The 17,399-nt window shown below is 41.2% G+C and overlaps 1 long non-coding RNA gene across 1 annotated transcript in view; it reads right to left on the bottom strand.

The window, feature by feature from the left end:
• Nucleotides 1-9,865: 9,865 nt before the first annotated feature.
• The window catches only part of LOC115087811, a 92,774-nt gene continuing 85,240 nt past the window's right edge, over nt 9,866-17,399 (bottom strand). Inside the window, exon 4 of the long non-coding RNA XR_003855620.1 lies at nt 9,866-11,382. This is a non-coding gene — a long non-coding RNA (uncharacterized LOC115087811). The remainder of the gene's footprint in view (nt 11,383-17,399) is intronic.

Below are 17,399 nucleotides of genomic sequence, written 5' to 3'. Positions count from 1 at the left end.
CCCGGGTTTAAACTGAAGCAGCTCTCTCCTGGTATCTCTCTGCTCATAGTAAGGGAAAGGAAACCATGCCCAGTAGTTCCTCTGCTGCAAACCTGAAGCACAGTTGTTACCAGTCCAGCTTTTATCCACTGTTCCTGGGTTACACTGTATATTTCCAGCACAATGTAAGCTCATGGAGGCAAAGAGGACCCAAGCCACATGACCATTTTACAGAGTCATACTCCTTAGTAGGGATATTGATGGCACCTTACTTACTTAGGTTTTTTTATTAGATAAAACATGAGGTAGGTGTCCATTGCTTTCCTATGCTCAAGTTATCCATACTTGACACAAGGGTTCATGATTCAAACACCCAAATGAGATTACTGTTCTGTCTTCACTTATAACATATAGACAGCGTGAATTTCCAAAAAGATACTACCTGTTCAATTTCTGTTTTGACTCAAATTTAAGGTAGTTTTAAATATAAGAAGAATCCATGAATCAGAGAAAAATCAAATTAGAAATCATTAAATGGGTAGGGAACTGCTTTTAATTAGGTATGCAAGTTGTGTCACTTTTAAATATTTTTTGTATTTTAGAAGAATGTCTGTTTGTGTTCATTTGATGTAATTCTGTTATCCACACTGAATATTTCAAAAAATCCTTATTTAATAATAGAAATTACATCACTACTTTCATCTTCATCATTGCTTTTGCTGATTTTAGAGTAAGCTTGTGGTATCTTTACACAGGGGAGGTGTTTAGTGCTCACAGTTCATAGAGAAAGCAGATTTACTACAAAGGTTAAATTGATTATACAGGGGGTCGGGCTGTGTTTAAAAAATGCTTGATCACAGACAGAGAACAAAAGAGTTAATGCAAAGTCTTGAAAATGCTTAATGCAAAGCAATGAAACATAGAAACATAGAAATGACGGCAGAAGAAGACCAATCGGTCCATCCAGTCTGCCCAGCAAGCTTCACACTTCTTTTTTCTCATACTTATCTGTTTCTCTTGGCTCTTAGTAACCTTAGGTTCTATTTCCCTTTCACCCCCACTATTAATGTAGAGAGCAGTGATGGAGCTGCTTCCAAGTGAAATGTTAAGTTTGATTAGTTGGGTAAGCGGCAGCATAGCTCTCTGCCGTTGAAGCAGAGATATGCGTGAAGTATTAGTTTTTCTTCTCCCCTGCCGTTGAAGCAGGGAGCTATGCTGGATATGCATTGAAAGTGAAGTATGCCTTGAAATGTATGTCTTAAGCTACTGTGAGCTGTGAAATGTATGTCTTAAGCTACTGTGAGCTTTTTCCTTTGTTTACAGTAATTAATTAGAGCTAATATCCTGCTGCTTTGAAACCGGCATGACAGGGAATGGCTGATAATCAATACATGCATTGTATTGCTTTTTAAAAAATACATTCTAATGCTGTAAACAAAAAGGAAGCAGAAGAGTGAAAACATGTTTCCATACTTCTAGAATGTGAATAATTGTACCAGAAGGGTTAAAAATGGTGATTTTAAAAAAGACAGATGGGGGGGGGGGGGATGTGCCAGATTGTAAAAGGAGACATGTCATTGTGTGTCACAACCAATTTGAGGGTAAGACCAGGGACAGTGGCACAAAGGAATTGTAATGTGAGAAGTACAGGATGCTAAGACCAGCCTGTATAAAGGCTGGTCTTAGCATTCTGTACTTCTCACATTACATTAGAACATAAGAAATTGCCATGCTGGGTCAGACCAAGGGTCCATCAAGCCCAGCATCCTGTTTCCAACAGAGGCCAAACCAGGCTCCAAGAACTTGGCAATTACCCAAACACTAAGAAGATCCCATGCTACTGATTTCCCTAAGTAAACTTGATTAATAGCCATTAATGGACTTCTCCTCCAAGAACTTAGCCAAACCTTTTCTGAACCCAGCTACACTAACTGCACTAACCACATCCTCTGGCAACAAGTTCCAGAGCTTTATTGTGCATTGAGTGAAAAAGAATTTTCACCGATTAGTCTTAAATGTGCTACTTGCTAACTTCATGGAATGCCCCCTAGTCCTTCTATTATTCGAAAGTATAAATAACTGAGTCACATCTACTCGTTCAAGACCTCACATGATCGTGACGACCTCTATCATATCCCCCCTCAGCCGTCTCTTCTCCAAGCTGAACAGCCCTAACCTCTTCAGCCTTTCCTCACAGGGGAGCTGTTCCATCCCCTTTATCATTTTGGTTGCCCTTCTCTGTACCGCATCTATATCTTTTTTGAGATGCGGTGACCAGAATTGTACAAAGTGTTCAAGGTGCGGTCTCACCATAGAGCAATATAGAGGCATTATGACATTTTCCATTTTATTAACCATTCCCTTCCTAATAATTCCTAACATTCTGTTTGCTTTTTTGACTGCTGCAGCATACTGAGCTGACGATTTTAAAGTATTATCCACTATGATGCCTAGATCCTTTTCCTAGGTGGTAGCTCCTAATATGGAAGCTAACATCATGTAACTACAGCAAGGGTTATTTTTCCCTATATGCAACACCTTGCATTTGTCCACATTACAATTCATCTGCCATTTGGATGCCCAATTTTCCCGTCTTGCAAGGTCCTCCTGTGATGAATCACAATCTGCTTGTGATTTAACTACTCTGAATAATTTTGTATCTTCTGAAAATTTGATAACCTCACTCGTCGTATTCCTTTCCAGATCATTTATATATATATATATATATATATATATATATATATATATATATATATATATATATATATATATATATATTGAAAAGCACCAGTCCAAGTAGAGTTCCCTGAGGCACTCCACTGTTTACCCTTTTCCACTGAGAAAATTGACCATTTAATCCTACTCTCTGTTTCCTGTCTTTTAACCAGTTTGTAATCCACGAAAGGACATCACCTCCTATCCCATGACTTTTTAGTTTTCTTAGAAGCCTCTCATGAGGGACTTTGTCAAACACCTTCTGAAAGGAAGGACAGGAAATTGAGTGCAGACCAGACAGGAAATGGAGGGAGGGTAGATGAATGCTTGGTCAGTTCTTATATACTGATCATTTAGAGGGTTACAAGAGCATACACAGGAACCACCCGCATAGGTATACAAGAAAGATTGGGCAAAACGTGAGGGATCTTTAAACTCACACATACAACATGAGCCTATGAAATAAACCTTATTGTACATTTTTGCATGTGAATGGTGCACCATACATAAAGACCTTACTAGGCATATTAAAGTGGTCCCAAGAGGTGTTGGTGCAAGCTCATAAAAATGTGTGTGCTTGAGCATGCAAATGAAGGCAGATCAGCAGATGAAAATGAGGGATTTATAAATCTCAATAAATAGCAGGATATGCTCACTCACCAAATGATTAAAGGAGAGTTTGCTAAATGAATGTTAACTTATGCCTATTCCAATCTGGTGTTTATTTACTAACCTGACCATCTCATATTCTGGGGGCAAGATCATAGCAAGAGCACACTAAATAGCATGACCAGAATAAACTGAGCAAGCTCAGTTCTCTTTTTCTCATTATTCATCCTGCTGACTTCCAACAGGTATTCAACTAAGCCTGGCATATGAGGCTTGTTTGTCAATGAAGAGAGAAGAAGTAGGAGGCCTACTAAACTCCATGTCTCAAAGGGTGATGCTCTTGAAGGTACATCCAGTTACAACAATTTGTCTGATGGAGATCTGCCTATGCCTAGGGAGCGAGAGAATGATGGGGTTAGTTCTGTGGATGGTCAGGAAAAGGGCAAAATGATGGGGTTATTCCTGGAGATTTAGAGAGAAAGATAGAGAATATATATGTGTGGGGGGGGGGGGGGGGGGGGGGGGGGAGAAAGAAATCTGATGCAAATATCCCTTCTAATCCACACCAAATCTCGGGGTGACCACAACTGAAAAGTTTTCTGGTATAACATATGCTAGGTGGAGAAAGAAGTTTCTAGTGGTATTTCTAGTGCAGCCTCCGTATTACGGAACACAATTCCTGCTGAGACTCACTGTTTAGATTGTTAGATAACTTTAAAAAAAAAAGGTTAAAGTTTCTTGATCAAGTGAGCCTTTCTTGTGTATCTTACTTAAATTTTTTCCTTTTTATCCTTTTTCTTTTTGGTTTTAATTATTTATAATGTTATGTGTGATTGTGTTTTAGTTCTTATGTTGTTTCCTGCCAAGAAACTTTTAGATCTGCAGGTTATATGTGTTTTGAAATAAATATATGTGAGAAATTCCAAGGAGCGTAGAGATGTGCTTTCATTGGAAATGACACAGACAATGCCAATGACATTATCTATATCATTTCATGTCATGTTAAAAAAGAAACAATAGAAAAAACACAAAACATACATTTTTTTATTTTCTTTTGTATTTTGTATGCATCTTTTCAGAAACGCACACATTATTTGCTAAAACAAAAAAGAAAAAACACTTCAATGAAACAGAATTGCAACAAAACAACATTTTTTTGGCTTGCACACCCCTAACGGAGAGTGGCGAGTACCAGGATAGTAGAAAACTGACATGATTGCATATTTAGATCCATCTGTGCCAGTAAAGATCTTCAAAGAGCAATGTCAAAGAATGTGGTTAGGGATAGAAAGAAGCATGCAAAGGGAAAGATTCAGGGAGAAATTTGGCTGCCCCGACCTAAAAAGGAGCCTGCATCTGACCATTTCTTAATCTATGATAACCTGTCAATATATACACTAAAATAGCTGCAACACAATCTATTACTGCCTCAGTGCTCACTGACATGAGCTGTGTACTCAGACCAAAACAACTGGGCAGGTGAAAACAGCTTTGGAGGCTCATCCTCAAGACTCTGAACACCTACAGTGGTCTTTGCCACAGTAACAATGTCAATGGCGGCAAAGATCTTTCTTTTCTGGGAACTACCTTGAAAATACATTTGCCTTGTTTAAAGAAATGCGGATTTATTTTTGAAGTGCACAAGTGTGTCTTCTCTGTTACCTCCCTCTCTCTTTCTCAGTGTCATTCTCCCCTCCTCCTTGGTTTCTCCTGTACTCCTGGTACCCTGTGAAATCTTTCTTTGTATAATTGTGGGAAGGCAAGAGAACAGACTGGGGGAGCCCTCTTGCTAGTCACTTGCAGGACCTGGGCGGAGTCACCCTGGACCCTCACAAAAGAGGTCATTGTGGAGAGACATTTAAATGCCAGCAGTGGAAGATTAGGAAGAAAGTGCAGCCTGCCAGACAGGCCCAGCTTCTAATTCTTCTGCTTTCGCTTCACCTTTTTTGCAACAAAGTATTTTCGGTGCTAAGGGCTGATTTTGACAAAAGAAGATCAGCCCGGGGAGAAGAGGGACAAGGCAGGAGCAAGAATGCATGGAGGAAGAAATCTCTCTCCCCTTCACCTCCTCCCCCACAAGTGTCTCAGTATCCCTCCCTCCTCCTCCCTCACCTTGTTGCAGGGCATTTGGCTCCATTAGCACAAGTCCTTCCTCTCCCCACAAACCTGGCTGACTCACTCACCCACTTTCTAAACATATTTCACTGCTTATTCTCTTACTAGATGTCTCCATTTGGCATGCGTCCAACATGTCTTAACAGTTCAATGTTTCTCCTTCACAGCTGGTTAGATTTAAAAAAAACAAAACAAACCCCCCCCAACTTTTATTGATAATAACTTTCAATTTTATACTTCAAGAAACAAACTCTTAAGAAGAATATGAGCAAGAAACAAAAATGCCAACATCTCCCAAGAAATTACAGACATTCTAATACATTTGTTGCTATTGTAAGGCCGCCATAAATAGGGGAACCAAAATGGCGACAAAAGAAGAAAAGATGATTCAAGGTAGAGAGAGAGCAGCCCTGTAAATTCTGGGACACAGTTGAGGTCTGGTGCTTAGAAACAATCGTATCACTTAAAAAAAAACCAAGGGTCTGATTCATCAAGGTATTTTCCCAAAGACACAGAATGGGAGAAAAGCCATAAGTGAATCAGGCAGCAAGAAAGCTGCCTGGGGTCAGAAATAAATATACCCTTTTTTTTTTTTTTTATGATCAGGATTAACACCTACCCCACTTCAGAGGACACTGCCAGGCCTGGTTTTATTTCCTGCATAGTTTTTGTATGTAGTCTGAACAGGATCCCTTCCTCCAACCTCCACCCAGCCACCCTTCTGCAAACTCTGTACCAGGAAACATTTCAGTTGTGGTCACCCCGAGATCCCCAAGATGTGATTTATGAGTAGGGATGTGTGCATCAGATTTCTCTTCCCTCCCACTCCCACTCTCATACATATATTTTCCCCCTAAATCTCCAGGAATAATCCTAGCATTTCCCCCTTCCCCTGACCAGCCACAGAACTAACCCCACCATTCTCTCTCTCCCTAGGCATAGGCACATAGAGTTTATGCATGAATGTCCCTCAGCCTATAGGGAAGGCTTGTGAGGGGGGGGGGGGGAGGGCAGGGAAGAGGCAAATGCTGGAACAGAAATAGCTGAGAAGAGCCACTGTACTCACTAATCCAGCCCCTTCCCCCTGTGTTGTAAGATACAAGAGGGAAAGGGTGATTTTGGAGTAGAGAGAGCAGAGCAGACCAATGAAGAGCTGCTCTACTCCCTAATATATCTTCTCCCCTCCTATTATTTTTTCCCAGGCAACCTGCAGACACACAAGCAAGCAAAGTCAGCACTTCCAGAAGGACTGGCCCACTGGGGTTTGTTGTCCCCATTGTCCGATAGGGTAATCCACCCCTGCTGGAAATTTTCACATGACCTCTTCAACATTTGGTTGGATTGTAATCAAGTGGCAGAGCAATAATCGAGGGAACCTCTCGAAGGGAAGCTTCTCTTCTCCTCCTCTAAAACTGTGACTCTTGCTTTACATTTATTTACAATATCCTCCTTGACAGACCTGCTTTCAGCATCCCACTTTATACTATGATGTTTTGCTCCCAATATCTTCAAGGCAAATTCTAAAGCTGCAACAAAATTTAATGGCTCAGCTGTTTTTGGTAGGAACTGTCTTGTCATTTAAACAATCCAGAGTTTAATCTCCGAGCAGTTAAAAATCTTCCCAAACCTGCACAGATAGTAGCAGTTCAGTACATTTCCAGTTAGAATACAGGAGACAGTGATAGCAGATCAATTATTTAGATGGGACTTTAAAGAGCTCCTTGGAAAGTCATGAAAATATTGATTAAAAGTATATTTAGATGTGTGGTTATAGACTATTATACGTGGGATATTTTAAAACAAAGCTGTGGGTGATGCAGTCTGCAAAAATCTTTGTAAGTATGATTTATAGAGAAACAGATATAAGTTTAAATATTGCTGTGATTTCCCTGACATTTAAAGAATTCCATGGTAATGGAGACATAGCCATGGGCACAGTACTAGTGATGCTTATTTTATGATTCTAAGTGCATTTTGCCAAACTTGTGTTGAATGTTTGTGATGCTACGAGTCCAATGTATGAAAATGTCATAATGTTTATTTCACGGTGAAGCTATTTGCTATGTGTGACACTCGAGCGGTCAGGGGCTTGGACACAGCCAGAGGAATCACAATCAGACTCAGCTGTAACTTCAGTGCATTTATTTCCAGGGCCACACTCAACACTGTCAGGATTGGAAAACACAAAGACTATTCTCTAGTCTCAACTAACAAGACACTTCCCAGAAGTCTGCCTACTTTCATAATATCTCTTAGGTACTTCCCAGAAGTCTGTCTACCCTCTCCCAGAGAGAGTTCTGGAGATCCCACTCTCAGACACAACTTGGAGCTCCTACTCCCAGATCCACGGGACCCATCCTCTCCCCACTGACTCAGCAACTTATCCTCCCTGTACTGGGCATGCTCTTCAAGTACCTCCCGCCTGGCAGGGTCCCGCCCATAGACATTTTCCCTCTAGAGGATTTAAAGGGGACTCGGCTCCTTGTCTGGTCCTGAACCTGCTCACAAGGGAACACTAGGGGCACTGCCTCACATTATGTAATAAACATTTCATGTTATTAAATAACTAACCATTTACTAGGCAACAAATGTATTATCGTGCTTCAGTTTATCTACTCTGTATAGCAGACGATAACGGAGGATATTTCTGGAACCCTACTTTTCCTTTTCTCTCACCTAATTTTTCTCATTCACTCTCTCACAACACACATACACGCACACTCACTTGCATATACACTCATATACTCATACATTTACAAACTTTGAGGTGTATTTAAAAAGGGTTGCTTGCATTAAAATGTCCATGTACACAAGTATTTGAGCCAAGCATGAGAAATTAGTATTTTAAAATGACCCAATTACATGCGCATATGTGCAAGCGCAAGCAACCTAATGTACGGAAAAAAAGGTGTGGCGTTGGGGCATTCTCGGGTGGGGTCAACATTTACACACATAAATACAGATTTTAAATCCAACTCCTGCAGCGTGCCTCGGGCTGTTACCAGTGCTTATTCACTTCTACTCTTGTTGAGGTTTAAGTCTGAAGAAAACTCGTTTTAGGCCTAAAATGACTGGGTGAGAGATCTGGGTAAACTGGGTGCAGGCTGAAGAACCAGGAGAGTCTCAATGATCAAGAGAGAGACGGGGTAAACTGGTGGACTAATTAGTCAAAATTGCAATTTCCTTCAAGCGTGCATGTTTTAAAATCAGCCTAGCTGCACCCATTAAAGCCGACAAATTGCTAAGGAAGATATACGAATAATATTTGCTTATGTAACTACTTAAAATTAAGAGCATACATATGCGCTAGATTTATTTTAAATCATATACATGCACTTGAATGGTCAATTTAAAATTTCTGTATAGGTGCGCTTGTATGCATGTACACGCAAATGTGGGCGTAAATACGCTCATTTTAAAGTTACCCGTTAGTTTTGGGTTTTTTTTTTTCAATTTTTTCTTTATTGAATTTTCATTTAAAAGTTTTAAACAAAAATATCAAGAAGTAATACAGACCTAATTATATTTCATAATAATAGTTACCATAATCATTTACATCTCCATTACATAACACATAACCAGGGGAGCATTACTTGTACATATTAATCAAATAAATCTAATATTGAGACAGAGAGAGAGAAAATAGAACTTCTATTGATCATCATTACTACTTCGTAATACTTTCTTATCCTGCATAAATGTCTCCAACTGCAGAGGATCAGAGAAACTATATTTGTTTCCTTGATAGGTTACTAAACATAAACATGGATAATTTAAGAAAAAGCTTGCTCCCAAAGCAAGCAATTTGTCCTTCAAGGAGAGGAAATGTTTCCTTTTTGCCTGTGTGGCACATGAGACATCAGGGAAAATTAAGATTCTCTGTCCACAGAAATTCAAATCTTTGGGGTAGATCTTAAAAAAATACGCGACCGCGTACTTTTGTTCGTGCACCAGGCGTGAACAAAAGTACGCTGGATTTTATAAGATACGCGCATAGCCGCGCGTATCTTATAAAATCCGGGGTCGGTGCGCGCAAGGCGGTGCACATTTGTGCAACCTGCGCGCACCGAGCCCAGCGCGCGCTGCCTGTTCCGTCCGAGGCCGCTCCGATTTCGGAGCGGCCTCGGAGGGAATTTTCCTTCGCCCTCCCCCACCTTCCCCTCCCTTCCCCTACCTAACTTACCCCCCCGGCCCTATCTAACCCCCCCCCCCCTACCTTTGTCGGCAAAGTTACGCCAGCCCCACTCCGTGTTCCGGGCCCGCCCCCCAAAACGCCACGGCACACCCCCTCCCCGCCCCCCCTCCCCAAAGCCCGGGGACTTACGCGCGTCCCAGGGCTTTACGCGCGCCGGCGGCCTATGCAAAATAGGCGCGCCGGCGTGCGAGGGCCCTGCGCGCGTAAATCCAGAAGGATTTACGCGCTCAGGCCTTTTAAAATCTGCCCCTTTATGTTTAAGAAAATCCCTAAACACTTTATCTTTGTCAGCTTCTAAACTGAAATGACACAAATAAGGTAGCCCTCTTATGGATAATATCTATGGACTGTTCAAGGAAGGTCGAGACTCCAGCTCTTGATGTCTCAGAACTTTCCTCTTCCTTTTCTCCAATTTTTTTTGGAAAATAAAAAATTTTGGAAACTGCTGGTATCTCTTTCTCTTCATATTGCATTACTTCCCTTAAATATTTTTTAAACATCTCACTAGATGACAAAAGCCTTGTTTGCGGGAAGGTAACCAAATGCAAATTTTTATATCTCATTATGTTCTCAGGATTTTCTAGCTCTCTTTGAATAGAGAGATTCTCTCTAATATGAGCAGTTTCAGTATTTTCTAACAATTTAATCTTAGATGTAATTTTTTCCATATCTTCTTTTAAACTGATTACTTCATTTATTTATTCTTCTATCTGTACCTTATTGGAATTTACTACAGCTGACAGAGACTCATTCAATTGTATGACATTATTATTAACATTTGACATCAATTTCCATATATCTTGCAAGGTTATATTATCAGGGGGATTGATAGGCCACTGGTCAGGCCTTTTCAATTCCCTTTTAACATGTCCTTTATCCAATATAGATAGTTGATTACTTATCTTTGTTTCTCCTGAGGCTGCACAGACACTTCCATTAGGTTGACTGTCAGCTTCTAGGTGCAAAAAACCTTCCGGTAACGATGCCACAGGTTGTGGAGTAAGTGATGGTCCTTCACCAGGACTTAGGGAAGCTGAAAATTGCTCCCCCATATTGTCCTCACTCGGTGATTCAATCCGTTTGAACACATGATCAGCCATAGGGATTCTTGTTGTTATTGGTGATATTGGTAAACTTTTAACTTTTCTTTTCCTCCCCATAAGGCTTTGGGGATGAGTAGACAGTGAAAGTTCACCAAAATATTCACTCAAAAATCACGATACCAAGTGCCGGATTGTCCGACTTTCCAGACTAAGCCGGACCAAGCCACGCGCCCCTTCGGAGCGTGCGGCTTAGGCTCGCTGATGGCGATGGTGCACCGTCTGCCGTTCAATTTTAAAGACAGGCACATGTAGATGATGTCATCAAACCCCGCCTCCTCTCGGGTTCCCAGCTGTTTCTCCGAGGCTGTTTAATAGAAAGCAGTCCTTTCACAGTGCTCAGGTCGGTTGGGGGCATCTCTCTCTCCTTCTCTCACCACTCTCCGATCTCTCCTGCGTCTGCCGTTTGATTTTAAAGGCAGGCACTTGTAGATGATGTCATCAAACTCCGCCTCCTCTCGGGTTCCCAGCTGTTTCTCCGAGGCTGTTTAATAGAAAGCAGTCCTTTCACAGTGCTCGGGTCGGTTGGGGGCATCTCTCTCGCCTTCTCTCACCACTCCCCCAAGTTACTGTTACCTTTTTCAAATTTAAAATCTCCAGAATGAAATGGTTTTCTCCAGTGAGAAATCCAGAACTACATATCTTCTGCTCAGGTACTCCTTCATTTATCTGGAAAAGTAAAATAAGCAAAGCATTAATGTGATGGGAAGTCAATAATCGGATTGTGTTTCCTTTGTCTGATAACTTTTATTAGCGGGGCATTTATCCTTATCAGTGCCACTACTGTAAATTAAAATGCAGAATTCTCCCAGCTGAAGTGGAAGTAAATGTCTTGGAAATACCTCACTTTGGCCTGGATTTATCAAAATGCGGTAAGTACCGCATGCGATAGCAAAAGGGGCGTGTTTTATGCTAATATACTATTTATCGCAATAATTACCTGTGCGAAGAGCTAAGTTAGTGCACATTGCGATACCATTTCAGATTCTGCGATAAGTGCCAGACCTGTTGTATTTCCTGCATTCAACCACTGGGGAACCGGTTGTTAATGATGAGAGAGAGAGAGAGAGAGAGAAAGAGACTGGCCATAATAGCATGTCCCATAGGCAGGTATTTGTATCCCTGGGGCCACTTTGACATTCTACGTGACACCTACGAACAGAACAGTGGTCTCTTGTGAAAATTTGCTGGCCTTCGGAGTGAGGAAACTCACTCCAAGATGAGATTTGGGCAAGGTTCTCTCAACCTAGCTTGATGGACTCTCTACCTGGGTAACATCAAGCTAGGTTGAGAGAACCTTGCCCAAATCTCATCTTAGAGTGAGTTTCCTCACTCCGAAGGCCAGCAAATCTTCACAAGAGACCACTGTTCTGTTCGTAGGTGTCACGTAGAATGTCAAAGTGGCCCCTAACCCCCTACACTCTTACCTAATCCCCACCTCGAGTTACTAGGTGGGCCTATCATAGGGATACAAATACCTGCCTATGGGACATGCTATTATGGCCAGGCTCACACTCTCTCTCTCTCTCTCTCTCTCTCTCTCTCTCTCTCTCTCTCTCTCTCTCTCTCTCTCTCTCTTCCCCCCCCCCCCGGGGCTCTGAAGCCTTCAAATCATCTGAAATAAGCCTTACGAGACACATCACAAATGGTGATAAAACCTTACCGCATGGGCACGGCCGCTAACACATTTCAAAGAGGTGTAGTTAAAATCTGCATTATGGCTGTGCGATAGCTCTTCGCAGAGAGGCTAACCCAGCCCACTCTCCGCCCCAACTCCTCCCATTTTTGGAATTTGCATCGCACCATACGATATGGTGCGATCGCATGCGGTAAACACGTTTTCGCATGCGTTAAAGGCCTATCGCATGCGAAAACGGGGCTTTTCGCATGCGATAAGCCCTTAACGCATGCGAAAATGCCTTACCGCATTTTGAAAAATGACCCCCTTTGTCTTTTAGTTCACTTAAATTATAGTCACTATACACCGACTAAAGTTTCAATAAGTTTATAATTAATGAAACATTTTGGAAAAAAAATCAGACTTGTACACCGTTACACATGGATTGTGTATTGCAAATAAATTCATTAGACAAAGGGTTGAATCAGTGAATCAGACTATTTTGTTTTCTGGCAAACCAAGTTCAATATTCAGTCGACATGTTATCAGGTAAATGGTTTTTTTATCATTGACATTCTCTGAAACTTGTTCATTGGCTTTCCTAGCCTCCTTTTAGCTATTTTGGGGTGTTGAGGGTTAGGTGTCACCACCCACCCTGACTTTTTATTAGCAGAATATCGCAGACATTTGCATTGCCTTCTGCATCCCACAACACTCACACTTTCCTGGTGGTCCCCTATGCAAGTGCTAGCCAAGCTTGACTCTGCTTAAGTTCCAAGATCTCAGAGGATTGGGTTCTTCTAAAACAAGATTGCTGTTAAGTCCCCTGAAACTACTTCTCTAAATTTCCAGTAAACCAGTAAAGGCAATCAAGTTCAGAAAAGTTTGGTGAGTATTCAAAGGGATTGAACTGGCTAAGAGAGAATTTTAATAAAAACAAAACACTCATCCACTCAAATTTACATATTCAGATAGGCACAGAATTAAATGCAGTGTAAAAATGTATTTTTTAATTTTGTTAAATTAACAAATAAATTAACAAATAAATTAACATCATAACAGCAAAACAGTTACTTAGTTCAACACTTTTCTTCGCAAGAACGGTCATGTATAATCATACGTCCAAGGGTCTTATAAGTTCTTATTAAATATCTGCGCAAAGTCCGTGGAACATCAAAAAAATCCAAATAAAATGTGTATTGAAAAAATGATGCTTACTTGTGCTCAAAACTAAAGTTCCACTGTGCCGGACATGGCACCATATTTTGGAGAGCCTGCTTCGGGGGCTTCAATTGTAAATGAAAATATACCAACCCATGAACCCACATCAATGGTGTATGTGTGCTTCAAAAGCTTGAATGTCAAAGAAAAACGCTGACTTGTGCTCTCTATAGAATGACATGAGAGACATGTAAAACATTTTAAACAGGTGGGAGCCATTTGTCAAAAGGATATAAGCAAACATTGTAGAACATAGCAATGGTAAACTTAAGGCCGGATTTTAAGAGGTACACGCGGGCATAGATTTGTGCTAGCAACCCGGCATGCACAAATCTACGCTCGATTTTATAACATGTGCGCGCAGCCGTGCACATGTTTTAAAATCCGGGGGCGGCACGCATAAGCGAGTGCACACTTGTGCACCTTGTGCGCGCCGAGCCCTAGGGGAGCCCCGATGACTTTCCCTGTTCCCTCTGAGGCCGCTCTGAAATCGGAGCGGCCTCGGAGGGAAAATCCAGGATTGTTCTTTTTGTGCCAAATTGAGACCCTATCCCCCCATGCCAGTGTTCTTGCACCTTCTCTAAGATGCCCCAACATATGTCTGAAAAAGTATGATCATGTTCCAAAAAATAGACAACCAATGGTGCTTCTATTTTACAAGTACAAAGACAACTTTTATGTTCGGTCAAGCAAATCGTCAACATGAGTTTGGTCATTCTGATGTAAAATAAATGGCAGGACAGCCTAGAAAGTAAATCACAAAGGATGCTCTACAGGAAATGACCATGATTACAGGAACAGATTTACCAGATTGTAGGGTATTGAAATCTTCTTGAATTTTAAGCGCACATCAAGGACATTCCTCACGGTTGTTTTCTAAGCTCACTTGAGGTTCAGGTTGAAAGCTTGAGGCTTTAATCACTTGATAGTGTATGTTGTGATCTCTTGAGAAAGCAAATCTAATTGGCTCTTGGAACAGAGGGTGAGTGTGTTGTAAAATTGGCCAGTGTATACAAATTTATCTACAAATCAATGTGGAAATTGTAGAATGTCTTAGGACCAATGTCTGTCTGTCAGATGGATCTAATGTACGTGTTGTAACAGAAGGTCACGATTGCTGTACAAAGCATGCCAGTACGCAGTTTTGACACATGAAACTGGATAACCTCTGTCTAAAAAACGGTTAGTCAATAGTCATCACCTTAGCCTGCAAATTTGAACTCACCAGTGTCAGAGCAAAGCCTCCATAATTGGAGAAATTGTCCCAAAGGAAGATTCCTTTGAAGTTGACAAGATGAAAGCTGTCATAAAAAAGCAAATTGTTACGTTCATTTAGTTTGTGATGAATAGAAGTTTTCAACATCAAATGGTCTTTCAAAATTTTGATGTCAAGAAAAGCAATTTCTTGTTCATGAAAAGTGACAGTACATTTTAGATCAGAACCACGAGAATTCAGCCAGGAATGAAACTGCATAAGTGATGTGGATGAACCTTGCCAGACAACAAATATATCATCAATATAACGTCAGTTAGTTCAAAGTCTTTAAAAAATTACTGGGCTGAGCAGCTAAATTTAGTCTCCTAGAGGTCAATATTTAAAACAAAATGTGTATCTAAGTTAGCCAAATAAAACTTATCCAGCTACTTACATGGGATATTCAGCAACATGACTATGTTGCTGAATATCCCATATTTAGTTCTGCTTAGCCAGATAAGTAATGCCACTCCAATCTGCCCACAGCTCGCCCAAAACTTTTCCGGCTAGCTACATAGGCCTGGATTCACTATTCTCACAGAGAATAGTGAATCACGTGGTATCGGGGGACAAAGCGGGGGGCAGACCTGCGAAAGCTGGCAGTCATCGCACCACTGTGGTGCGCTGGCTGCCAGCTTTTGCACCGAATAACTACACCAAAAGGTGTAGTTATTCGGCGCAAAACTAGCAGCACTAAGGGTCCTTACCTTTTGCCGCCAGCAAATGGGCGGTGGCAATGGGGCCGCAGTATTGGCCCCATTGCCACCTCGACTCCTCTTCCAGGGCCGACTCCACCCCGATCACCCAATCGCACGCGAAAATTCCCTTTTTGCATGCGAAAGCTATGGAAAATGATCCCCTTAGCCAGATAAGTCAGACTTAACTGGTTAATTAGCATTTGAATATTCCGCTCCTTTCTTTTACTATGAGGCTAAACTTGGTTGAAAAAAACACATTGATGAAGCAACTCAGCACAGCATATAGGGAAAAATAACCCATGCTATAATTACACGATGTTGGGTTCCATATTAGGTGCTACAACCCAAGAAAGAGATCTAGGTGTCATAGTGGATAACACATTGAAATCGTCGGTTCAGTGTGCTGCGGCAGTCAAAAAAGCAAACAGAATGTTGGGAATTATTAGAAAAGGAATGATGAATAAAACGGAAAATGTCATAATGCCTCTGTATCGCTCCATGGTGAGACCGCACCTTGAATACTGTGTACAATTCTGGTCGCCGCATCTCAAAAAACATATAATTGCGATGGAGAAGGTACAGAGAAGGGCTACCAAAATGATAAGGGGAATGGAACAACTCCCCTATGAGGAAAGACTAAAGAGGTTAGGACTTTTCAGCTTGGAGAAGAGACGACTGAGGGGGGATATGATAGAGGTGTTTAAAATCATGAGAGGTCTAGAACGGGTAGATGTGAATCGGTTATTTACTCTTTCGGATAGTAGAAGGACTAGGGGACACTCCATGAAGTTAGCATGGGGCACATTTAAAACTAATCGGAGAAAGTTCTTTTTTACTCAACGCACAATTAAACTCTGGAATTTGTTGCCAGAGAATGTGGTTCGTGCAGTTAGTATAGCTGTGTTTAAAAAAGGATTGGATAAGTTCTTGGAGGAGAAGTCCATTACCTGCTATTAAGTTCACTTAGAGAATAGCCACTGCCATTAGCAATGGTTACATGGAATAGACTTAGTTTTTGGGTACTTGCCAGGTTCTTATGGCCTGGATTGGCCACTGTTGGAAACAGGATGCTGGGCTTGATGGACCCTTGGTCTGACCCAGAATGGCATTTTCTTATGTTCTTATGTTCTTAAAAGTAAAGGGGTACATCTTTGAGGTAGGGGAATTACAGAGCTAAAATCAGAGGTTGTGCAATTAGAATGGCTAAATAAGCTCAAGTGGATTTTCAGCCAGCTACAAAATATGTGCCTACTTTGACCACACATGAACTTTTAGACACAGTAAAAAGAATCATTCTTAAGTGTGTATGTTGCTCAGGGGAGAAATCTATGCATGTGCATTGATGTTTCAAAAATGTATGCAAGTCGTCAAAGCACATACTTTATGGTCCCATTGGAGACAACTTAAACATGTGCAGACCATATGATTGACCACCCGATTTTCAAATAAAAACTATGTGGGTAGTTTGCATTTGAAGATCAGGTAGGATTTTGTAGGCTGAAAAGTGTGTGTGTATTGGACGATTCAGCAGCTTATTTAAAATTGACCTGAAGATGTTAATTGAGTCCAGATGCCTAACAGCACACGTGATGTTGAAACACTGCATATTTTTAGACGAAAAAGATATCGTTGCATAAGATGGTATCACTATGTGTTAGGGAAACGTGGTAATCCAGGTATTACAAGACAATGGTCACACTTGGCATAGGAAAGGTATTTTTAGCATGCTGGCAGAGCTAGCCACTGTGCTCTGATTCTTTATTTCCCTGCCCCTGGATTACTATGTAGAGAGAGAGAATTATCAGTCAATCACAAGAAGGATGAAGTTGATGGACTTCTAACCCTCTTTCAACCTAAGCCAACCAGGGGTCTACATAACATGATGGCTCAAGTT

This window comes from Rhinatrema bivittatum, chromosome 3 (assembly GCF_901001135.1).
Source record: "Rhinatrema bivittatum chromosome 3, aRhiBiv1.1, whole genome shotgun sequence".
NCBI lineage: Eukaryota > Metazoa > Chordata > Amphibia > Gymnophiona > Rhinatrematidae > Rhinatrema > Rhinatrema bivittatum.
Note: the sequence above shows the minus strand (reverse complement) of the source record. Positions and strands in the feature narration are given on the sequence as shown.